At 41.1% G+C, this 10,611-nt stretch overlaps 1 long non-coding RNA gene across 1 annotated transcript; it reads right to left on the bottom strand.

Annotated features, from left to right (window-relative positions):
- Positions 1-630: 630 nt before the first annotated feature.
- Positions 631-2,525, bottom strand: LOC129111055 (uncharacterized). The gene is made up of 3 exons (XR_008532306.1): positions 2,401-2,525; positions 1,501-1,607; positions 631-801 (listed from the first exon to the last, which is right to left on the bottom strand). It is a non-coding gene; the product is annotated as an uncharacterized LOC129111055 (long non-coding RNA).
- Between the last annotated feature and the right edge of the window lie 8,086 nt (positions 2,526-10,611).

Raw genomic sequence — 10,611 nt, 5'->3', positions numbered from 1 at the left:
TTCAGACCCAAAATGATGTTGGTGACTTTATTTGGTTTATTGGTAGACAGACAGAGCCACAGTACAGCCTTGAAATAAAACATGGTGAGTTGGAGGTCATGAACCAGGAAGTTTGATATTTACTGATATAATCATTGATGCTGTTGAGAATGTTATGGAGAATCCCAATATATTTTATACATTCATTCATTTCATTCATTTTCCGTAACCTGCTTATCCAGTTCTCAGGGGGTGCTGGAGCCGATCTCAGCTGTCAATGGGCGAAGGCAGGGTTCACCCTGGACAGGTCACCAGTCTGTCGCAGGGCAGACATATATAGACAGACAACCATTCACGCTCACATCCACACCTAGGGGCAATTTAGAGTCTTCAATTAACCTAAGCTGCATGTCTTTGGACTGTGGGAGGAAGCCGGAGAACCTGGAGAGAACATGCAAATTCCACACAGAAGTGATCCCGGGACCCTTTTGCTGTGAGGCGACAGTGCTAACCACTACACCAACATGCAACCTATTTTATACAATAAGAGTTAAAGTTACTGTGAGGAACACTGGTTATGAAACAGTCTCAATTTAATGCTGATGTCTCTTTATTTATACGTGAGTAAACAAGATCATCAGCAAGGACATGCAGCCTTCAACCAGCAGTCGGAGCTCCAGCAGGTGGAGGAGAGCTCCGCTGCCAGCAGCAGCGTCTCCTCCTCCTCCAGGAGAAGAGCTTCACCACGCTGCTCCTCTGCTCCCCGCTGGGATCCAACACTGACACCATGCTGCTGGAGACCAAGCTGTATTGCTGGAGCCGCTGGAGGGAGGGGAGGTACAGTTAAACCAGAAACAGGACTGAGCGGTGTTAACTGTCAGACATTGCTGCAGTAAAATGAGAGGATTTATAAAGGCATTTTGGTGCTCGGAAACAAGAAACACCATTTTTGTCCACAGGGACTGCTAAATCCAACTCAAAGTGACAGTTCCTTGTAGTTGCTTGACATACAATACATGGTATATAGGGTATGCAGATAAACAAAATCAGTAAACTTAAAAAATACAATCTAAATTCAGTTGTGGAAATTATAAGTAGATGAGATAAATTCAATAAACTCTTGACTGATCACCCAAGTAAGGTACCTAACAACATGGCAAATTCACTCTATGACAGGTACCTGCTGCATAAGCCACAGCTGGTAATTAGTATTAGTTATATCTGACACAATTTAATGAAACCATAAATTATTCTAAGGACCCAGAATAAGACTTAATACCTTTCATTATTTCTATCAGCAGATTTCATGTCATAGTTGGAATAGGATTAAGGTGGTCCATTAGCTTGAATTAACTTGTATCATCAGTGTGTAATAATACATACAATTACTAGACTAAATTCTGTTTTAATGAATTCATTATGTATTAGTTCCTAAAGGGAAACAAGACATCGAACTTCCAAATACAACAGTAACAAGCAGCATCAAAACGTCTACACTGTAATAGATTACTGTTGATATACTTTGATGGTCTTTGGTCAGTAGATGGAGCAGTTAGCAGTGGATCGTTGGGTACACAGGAAGTCACTGGTGACCTCTTTATAACCTCTGGCTTCAGTTAGACCACTTCCTGTTCAACAAAGGAGACACAGGTATGAGGAGCATCTGTCCACAGAGGAAGACAAGACTGAACTTTGCATCACACTGTAAGTTTAAATGCAGCTTAATGTTGGGTAAAGCTCTTTTCACATGAGGAACGTGTAACACCGATGGCTTCATCAAGCTATGGAAGTAACAGTCTTGGCGTTACTACCACTACGCATACACACACACACACACCGTGTTGGCAACTTAGAGACTCTCTCACTGTTCTCTGTGACTTTCAGACCGTTTGAGAGACTTGCTGCCCAGAGTGAACTCAGTCAGCGGCTCCTCTAGCAGCAGCGTCACTCCTCTTTCCTGAGTGCATGTAGAAAGTAACTATGGTTACTGTAATCAGTGTAAATATATCATAATCACACTAGTGATTCTTCTGTCTGGTGAATCTCCAGACACATTTCCTCATAAGTTTCCTCATTTCATTGATAAATACATGCTTGCATGCATCTAAAGCATTTTGCATGACGTTCATTTATTTGTCCATACAGTTGGTACAGATAAGAGTTGAAAATATAAGGAGACAGCTGGTTGGACAATTATGTGGTTGTATAAGTTTTTCTTTGTCTTTCGCTCTTGTTGTTCGCACCTAAAGGGGAACATTATTTTTTAAGAGTTATCTGACATGAGGAGAATCTCCCAAACAACGTTCAACGAGCTCACTCACAGTACATTTATTAATCAGATTTTATTTCAATTGAGTATAATACTAATACATCTGTGTTAGCTATCCGTTTTTTCATCACCATACTGTTGTCAGATCTTACCTTCAATGAGGTTGTAGAGGTTGCAGTAGTTGGTGCCGTGGTCTTTAATGGCATACCAGTTCTCAGAGATGGACATGGCCTACAGACAGGGTTACAGCTTTATGTGTTAAATAAAAGACAAGGCTGCACAGAATCAGACTCAAGCAAAAGGTGATAGACACAAGAATATGGACAGACACCATGAAAGGAAAAACTTTACTGTAAGAAGTTGAGACGGAGAGGAAACAGATGGTGACAGAAAGCGAGAGAGGAAGAAGGGAAGAGAAAGTGGTTAAGTGTGGAGTGAAAACCTACCGAAACGTGACAGCAAGTGAAGAAGTGATAGGAGACCAGCCGGAAGTTGATGTCGTCCACATTCCTCTTAAAGGGAGTGGAATGTTTGGCGGCTATAAAGTGGACAGAGGAAGACTGCAGCTGCAGAGAGAATAAATAGTTTTTGATTAAAAGCCAGTGACATAAAACTCAGTTCACTTATTAAAATGATAACTTAATTTTATATTAACTTAATTGTTTTTATTGTTTTTGGTTAAACCCCTCAACAAGTAGGCCTCTATTGAAAATAATAAAATGATGACAATTAACCCATTTAAATATATAGCTAAAATGCCTTTCCTGCGTGAATGTGAATGGATTTAGACAGAAAGTACTACCTGGGAGGAATTAACTATTAAAAATAATCTTTTACAATATGAAGAAGTAGATAAAAGCCTGAAAAGATGCAACCCTAAGTGTGTGTGTGTATCTGTGTGTCTTTAACCACACAGTTCTCCACAAGAACAAAGGTATGATCTGGCCTTTAAATGTCTGTTCTCCATGTTATTTAATGCGTAGGATGAGATTAATCATGATTTGGCTACAATTTTAGTTCTTACACGTCATTTAGTGAAGCGTTACATGAACTTTAGTTATTTGGTTCATATTTGTCTTGATTTTTTCAGACTGTCTCACTGTTACATATTCATGTAATCGCCTTAATAACAAAAGTTCACAAATGTAGTTAACTACAATTGAGGAAAGTACAGATAGTGTTAGGGATTCCCATCCTGAGCAGTTTCAAAGCTGTCAGCATCCAAGAACTAAGCTAACTAACTTTTTTAACATGGTACTTACATGGTACGAGTTTTATGTATGGATGATTGTTTATGGTTATTGAAAAACCTTTTCCATCGCTGCCCCCTCTTGTGCCCCCTACAGTGCCAAGCTTCCTGCCCCCCAACAGCACTCCATCCCCAAAGAGCCTGTCTGCTCGGGGACATCTTCTCTGTCTCCTGGTGGGGAAGCAGATGGTGTATACCCTTGAAGTTTTCATGTCATTTGCACGTCATGTTATTGTGAAGGACGGAATAACGTGTGTATTTCCATTATATGCTGCTTTATACTTTATGCTGCTCCACCACATCTCAGAGATTAACTTTACTCCACTAGATTTATTTGACAGCTTTAGTTGTTTACACATTTTACTGCTTGACTGTGGTGATCTGTTGTCTCTGCCCGACGCTTGTATTGGCTGGATACTGTGTACCACAGCACCACAGGTTTGTTACAGGCGGCAAAGCTCTCACCCACCATGGGATCCTTTATGCCAGAGCAACATGGAGGATGAATTCACTGGCCTTCATTGGTCTTTGCGGACTCACTCAGTGGCACATATTTATTTATAAGTCTATCCTTAGTCTGCTCTCTTCTTTTCTTAGTGGATATTTCTCCTCCCAAACTAGTAATTATTGTTTGCGCTCGAATTACACCGTTTTACTGTCTTTCCCCAATGCTCGCACTGAAATGGGCAAACAGGCCTTTATGTTCTCTGCCCCTGCAGCCTGGAACCGCCTGAAGACAGACTTACAGTGGGGTAGGTTGATCCTAATAAGCTTTTAAAAACTTAGTGAAAGGCTTTGAGGCTGATTCAATTGCACTGTGTAAGTGCATCCAGAGCTAGATCTTTGTCCCCCTGTCTGCCTTACTGGGGATATGACTGCTGTTGGTACTGTGTGTTTTGTTTTGAAATATTTTACTTTTGCATGTTTGTTGTTCGAAATAGTTTAGTTTAATAGTTTGTTTTATGTGAATTAAATATTGTGTGCATCTCGCTTGAAAAACGTCTTTCTGGTTAAATAAAGGTTAAATAAAAATACTATATATATATATATATATATATATATATATATATATATATATATATATTCAGAAAGTATTCTTAATCTGAATCAATTAATAAATTATGATATACAATTGTAGATTAAGCTGCCCAGGAGTTTACTATTTGAAATTTGGCACACCATAACCATTCTCAATATTAACATAATGTTTATAGTATGACTATATGTGTGTATACATTTTTCAACTACACAGAGAAATCCAACACTCTACAAGCTGTTGTGGGAAACTCAATTATCAAATTTTGATCTGGCAGGAAAAGAGCTACCATCAGTGTGTGAGTGTGTGTTTGAATGGATGAAAGAGAGCCAAATAGGAAAGCACTTTATAAATGCACCTATTAACCAGTCACCATTTAAAAGTCTGTACCAAATTTCATGGCATAGATATTTCAATGTCCATGCCATGAAAAAAAGGCAGAGGATTACCAAAGTCATTAGGATTAATTGTCTGGGGGCCGTGTTGAACTGTGAAAAAAATCCCTGGCAATTCTTAAAGTAAATGTTGAGATATTTCACAGAAAACTTGAAAACTTTGACCTGTTGATGGCATTTGAAGACAAGTAAGAGTATCATCACCATTATAATTCATCCTGTAGAGACCTTGAATATATTTAGCAAATTACGAGACAATCCATGTAATTGTTTGTTAGGTTATTTAGTTCAGAACCACAGGAAAAGTCAGTGGGTCGCCATAGTCATTAGGATTGACTCCCTACTAGGCAACAGGATTGTCTGTACAAAAGTTTGTGGCAATCCATCGACTAGTTTAGTCTTGTTATAGTTTGGACTAAAGCTCAGGACTATTATTGTCCTCCATAGAGCCATGCCACAACACACACCTTGTACAGGCACCGCTGTCCTCCCATGGTGCAGCCAGCCATGGTTCTCCACTTGTTAATCTGTGAGACCAGGGATTCATAAACCACTCCACATGGTATCCCAAAGTACCTGCATGAGAAAAACAAGTACCGTCACTGAATGAGCGTTTACGTCCATGTGAGTACTCAGGTTTCTTGAAACGACACTGCACATAGTAAATGAAATGGCCCCATCTAGTGGAAATTTGTTGTGTGTGCTGTTGTTTGGCTATATGACACCTTTCTTTCAGCCTAAATATGAATGCTTTCAGAGGCTGACTTAATATTGCCGCTTATATGAAAGCAGTATTTTAATGACAACAGTACCTACCTTTTTTGTGCACATTATAATTTCTCCATTGTTAATTTTAAATGTTTTATATTTTATTTTATTGAAATCTTCATATAAGATAATGACGAATTCAAGAAAAGTTGCACAGTTATATAATTTCATCTCACACGGGAGCTTGACCTGTTTTACTTCTCTTAGGGCAGGGTATCTGAAAAGTCAGACCAATTAATTATGAGTAATACTGTTTCGGCCCAGTCTATGTTCAGTGTTGAAGCTCAGCTGAAGGACATTTCTATTTACAAAAGAAAGGACATCTCAGTGTCCTGCTCTCTGATTTAATTAATTAATTGGTCTGTAATCATAGTTTATATGGTGATCATAGGATCCTTACTTATTCCCAAATACATACATAGTGGTTTTGACTGGAAACTTCAGAAATGTCTAATTATTTGATATAAAAATAAAAGAACATGTGTATATAATAATAATAATAATAATAATAATAATAATAATAATAATAATAATAATAATAATAATAATAATATACTGCTATCAAATAACTACCATTGCAAATCCAATCCATATTCTGTTTTTATTGATAATGTGTCACAGAGGAGATGATCTCACTCTAGCGTGATTACAGTGTAACAATTTTCCCTTAAACCATTTATGTAGCTGCTTTTGTAAGTGATAACTTACAAGATACTGGTGCTTTGTGCTCATGGGATGAGATTTACTGGCAACACTCATGGTCCACACAAGGCCTCAAGAGCCTTTTGCAGGCCACAGCTTCCAGTTGCACACAGGTAATATCAAGATTTGATGGGCAGATTGCCATGAAGTGCGCTGGCATTAAATTACATCATGGCCTTCCCTGTAGCGCCATCCAGGGGATAGCAGCATGAAGCAATAGTCACTTCGGTATGTGGAGTGTATGGCCTCTGCTGGCTCATGCTGGCCTTTACTTTTCTTGTTCCTGTTATTTTGTCCTCCCCAACACAATTGTAATAATGGAAGTATTAGATTCAATACAAAATGATAGTGGCAAGTTGCTACAAGAATGGCAATCATTTGACAATTCACTGTGGATTCTCTCAATACCAAGTAATATACTCAAAGTAAAAAGACAGCACTTGCCCATATATGGTGCATCAATGCGTTATATAACGTTGTAATGTGCCAGATACAGTAAAACCGCATTGGAAAGGGGAACAATGAGCACATACACACACTCATCCACACTAATAAAATGATGCATAACTGAATATTTCACTAGAACCTGAATCAAGACCTCTTATACACACTCATCAAATACTCACATTTCAGAACAATTTAGGCTGGACAAGGGCAAAATTTGAATTGTATTGTAAGGCATTCCTGATGAGTAGTGATAATAAAGTACAATAGAAATACAGCATACCATTCGACCTTGCACTGGGCATGGAGAGGTCCGGCACAGCAAAACTCAGAGGCACCAACTGCCAGGAGCACTGCCATGAACCAAGGGACTGGATGCATTTTGCTCCAAACTGACTCTGCAAAGTATAGCCGGGATTTAATCCTCACACTGACAACAGTTCAGCTGACTGACCGACATAGAATCACAGGATGGTCATGTGCTTTTCTGAAAAGGAAACAGCCTAAATTCAATTTACTTCAGAGGAAGATTTAATAAAGAGAGCAGACACACACCACTCTCTGCCTGTGTCTGTCCCTCCACTAGTGCTGCTTCTGCTACAACTAATACTGTAGTCTCCACCACTGGCAGCAGGTCCAGATTGGTCCAGTTCCAGCCCAAGGGGGCATGGGCTTTTTAGGTTATTTTGTAAATCCTGTAACATTTCCACACTAAAGGTTATGTATAGTGTGCCAACTTATTTGAAACAAAACCCCTACTTGACCAAAAAATTAGGACGTATATATAAATATCCTCATTGAGCCTTTTCCACACGATACACCCAAGAGAGCATGCAGCTTCATTTCTGCCTGGTTGAGTCTCAACAAAATACAATATGCCCCAGCCCATCTCATTTCTGTCTAAGTAACTGGAAGAAGTAATAGTGAAGCAGGGAGATCACAGTTAAACTCTTCCTCCCTGTCAGCTCTGAACAGACCGTTGTCCTTCACTCATGGGTAAACAAAGACATAAACTGTACGATTTCATATCTAAAGTAAATGTATGGTTCTCATCTGTTCAGTGTCTTCTTCCTTTTTTAAGCAAGTATTACTATGGCTAAAACTACATAAGCACACTATTATTAACAGTAGGAAAGTGAACAGTAATAAGCACAAATTACTTATTTATCTCCTGAAGTGTTAATTTGATTCCATTGTTACCACCCACACATACTTACTTCCTGCAAAATGCTGCCGTTTATAAAGGAATGTACAGTAGGTATGCAGTGGGAATTCAAAGTGGAACACTGCTGTAAACAGCACATATAAAAAGCCTGGGTTGCACTAACAAGGATTAATTTAATCTAAGATTAGTTCGAATCTAAAAAAATAGTTGTGTATGATCACATCCCTTTGTGTCAGCATGAGGACAGGACAGGACAAGGCAAGAATGCCAGGTGCTCTGACCAGCAGAACCTGGTTCATCCATTCCCAGACCAAGGCTGCATGACATACTGGGGGACATCAGCATTGATTTCGATGGTACTAATAAATTAACTTTCTTTACAAGTTTTGGCATGCAAAATAGCTTATCTAAATCTAAATATCTAATCTAAAGTGAATAACAATTCTTGTATCTCATAAGTTTGTCCTGGGCATCATTGTAGCATGTTAGAATCAAATTAATTGCATTCTTTCTTCACTAACGGTCATTCTGGATTATGTAGGGGATGGTGAATATACAGTATCTTAGACGGTTTAACTATAAATGGGTACATTTATAAAATGTTAGAATTATGTTGTGATGCATTTCAATGTTTCACTGTCTGGATAAAGCATGTAAAATATGTCGTCCTAAAGCACTACTGGCCTTGGTAGCACCCAAGGGAGAATTATATAACATGCTGCATTTTATCCGATCTTGTCACATGCGGCTGTGATTTCTATGATGTATACCATGAACATTGTTTATTCTTCTAAATATATGCCCACATTTGAGGGTTTGCTTTATCTCCTGCCTCCTCACTTATGGTCTTGTCGCTCCGTAGGTCAGCCTAACAAAGGCAGAGGAATGCAGCACCACAGCAGGGCTCAATGGAACCTCCTGCAGCACAAATTACCTGGTGTTTGTTTTGGCCAAATAGAGTCTGTAGAACTGATATACATTTAATTATTGATAACTCATAACTTGTGTTTAAGACTGGTCTGTCAGTGTTTTTGTGACCTGACAGATCTTCTAAGTAATTATTATCTTGTTACATAACATAATAAAATGAAATGATGACAGGCTGCAGTCTGCCTTCATCTGGAGTACAGGGTGACCTAGCACTCGCATCGGAGCTCAACCTATTCTTCAATAGGTTCGACACTACCCCCACCCCGGTGTGCTCCGATAGTGAGGCTAGGTCTCCACCCAACACCTCTTCCCCCATTCACACCTCTGCTGGGGTCTCTGCTCCCCCTCCCATCTACACCTCTGCCACCTCCCCCTCTCTCAGCAGACTGTTAGGACCAGAGGATGCCCCCCCCTCACCCACTAGCCCTCTTCAGACCAACATCAACAACATCTCCACAGATGTGGACCAGGACAGCCCACCACTCCCCCCATCCCCCCCTACAACTGTTCACCCACGGCCAGGAGCTCACAGCTCCCTTCAAACCCCCTCACCACCCAGCCCCACCTTCACCACCATCCAGGTACAGCATCAGCTCTCCAGGCTTCAGATAAGCAAAGCCAGTGGACCTGATGACATCAGCCCTAGGTTGCTGAAAGTGTGTGCTGGACAGCTGGCAGCTCCTCTCAGGCACCTCTTCAATCTCTCCCTGAGGTTGAAGAAGGTGCCCACTTTCTGGAAGACGTCCTGCATTGTCCCGGTGCCGAAGAAGAGTCGTCCCAGCGGTCTTAATGACTACAGACCTGTGGCCCTGACATCACATGTCATGAAGACCCTGGAGAGACTGGTTCTGCGGCACCTGAGGACCCAGCTTACAGCTTTCCTGGACCCACTACAGTTCGCCTATCTGCCACACATCGGGGTGGAGGACTCCATCATCTACCTGACACACAAGGCCCTCTCTCACCTGGAGAAGCCGGGAAGCACTGTGAGAGTCATGTTCTTTGACTTCTCCAGTGCTTTCAACACCATCCAGCCCTCCCTACTGAGAGAGAAGCTGCTGGAGATGAACCTGCACCCCGACACCACTTCCTGGATCACAGACTACCTCACAGGCCGGCCATAGTACGTCAGGGTGGATGGCTGTGTCTCTGAGTCTGTGATCAGCAACACCGGCGCACCCCAATGAACTGTACTGGCACCGTTCCTCTTCACTCTCTACACCTCGGACTTCCGCTTCAACTCTGGTTCCTGCCACCTCCAAAAGTTTTCCGATGACTCCTCCATTGTTGGATGTATCACCAGGGACAACGAGGAGGAGTACAGAGGACTGATTGAGAGCTTCATCACATGGTGCAGCAACAACCACCTGAAGCTCAACATCAGCAAGACCAAGGAGCTTGTGGTGGACTACCAGAGGAACAGAAGCCCCCCTGTCCCTGTTTTCATTCAGGGAGGGGAAGTGGAGAGGGTTGAGTCCTACAAGTACCTTGGGGTGCAGATAAACAATAAACTGGACTGGACACACAACACTGATGCCCTCTACAGGAAAGGACAGAGCAGGCTGTTCTTCCTGAGGAGGCTGAGGTCCTTCAATGTGTGCAATAAACTGCTCAAGGCATTCTACCAGTCTGTGGTAGCCAGCGCCCTCTTCTTTGCTGTGGTGTGCTGGGGTG

Source organism: Anoplopoma fimbria, chromosome 21 (genome assembly GCF_027596085.1).
Source record: "Anoplopoma fimbria isolate UVic2021 breed Golden Eagle Sablefish chromosome 21, Afim_UVic_2022, whole genome shotgun sequence".
NCBI lineage: Eukaryota > Metazoa > Chordata > Actinopteri > Perciformes > Anoplopomatidae > Anoplopoma > Anoplopoma fimbria.
This window is presented reverse-complemented; position numbering and strand designations above follow the sequence as displayed.